Below are 1,220 nucleotides of genomic sequence, written 5' to 3'. Positions count from 1 at the left end.
GTTCTTGTGCATATGCCCTCTCTTCTTATCAGCTGGATGCTTCACTCTCCACTGTAGTCCTCTGTGGCTATGTCACTCACTAACTCTGGGCCCAAGAGTCCCCAGGTCTTGCCACACTGCTGGCCAACCAGGTCTCCACCCAGGTTCCCAGCAGACTATGTGTTCTTATGTGTTAACACCTCCCATGGAATTTAAGGCTGAGCTAGGTCAGCTGACCCACTCATGTTAATTCTCAAATCCTTGCTGTGGAGTGCTTTGGCCAAGGGGCTTTGTAGTGGGCTGAATGTTGTTGTTATGTGGCATTGAGTTGGTTCCAACTCACAGCAACCCTGCCTAAGGTCTCGAAGGAGTAACTGATGTGTTTGAACTATTGACCTTGTTCAGTAGTTCTGAACCACACCAAGACTCTGATAGTGGACTGAATTGTAGTCTCCCAAAAGATATCTCCTAATCCCCAGAACCGAGAATGTTACCTTATTTGGGAAAATGATCCTTGCAGATGCAATTAAATTAAGGGTCTTGAAATCAACTAATGATCACCCAGGATTATGTAGGTGGGCCCTAGATGCAGTGACATGTGTCACTAGAGAGGCAGAGAGAGTTTTGAAAGAGACACTTTGATGGCTACAAAGAATGGAGTAATGTGATCACTGCCAAGGATGCCTCCAGTCACCAGAAACTGAGAGAGGTAAGGAATGAATTCTCTCCTAAAGCACTCAGAGGCAGAATGACCTCAAACTGTGACAGAATAAATTTCTGTTGTTTTAAGAAAAAACTACAAGCCTCCACTCAGAAATGAATTGAAGTCCTATCTAGATTTTCCTCTTCTATTCCTGTGCCTTTATGGAGTTGTTGGGTGGCCTCAGACTCAGGCTGAGACTATGAGTCCCATTCCCCTTCCTTCCCCACCTTTTATTTATTTATATATTTTTTTAACTTTTTATTGTGAATTGAGTGAAGATTTACCAACAAGATCATCAGTTTTACATTCACCAAATAATATCCTTTGTTTCATCTCATCATCCTACTTTTTCCCTGTGTCTTCTATTTCCCTTCCACCCACCTTCCAATCCCTGCTCAATATTGTCCTTAGGTACAGGTTGTCTCTTTTATTTTATTTTTTTAAACTTTTTATAGTGAATTAAGTGAAGGCTTACAGAGCAGATCATCAGTTTTACACTCAACAAATCATATACTTTGCTTCATTATATGGTTGCAAT

The sequence above is a fragment of the Chrysochloris asiatica genome, unplaced genomic scaffold (genome assembly GCF_000296735.1).
Source record: "Chrysochloris asiatica unplaced genomic scaffold, ChrAsi1.0 scaffold00026, whole genome shotgun sequence".
Classification (NCBI taxonomy): Eukaryota; Metazoa; Chordata; class Mammalia; order Afrosoricida; family Chrysochloridae; genus Chrysochloris; species Chrysochloris asiatica.
The sequence above is the reverse complement of the archived record's forward strand: the minus strand, read 5'-3'. Positions refer to the sequence as shown.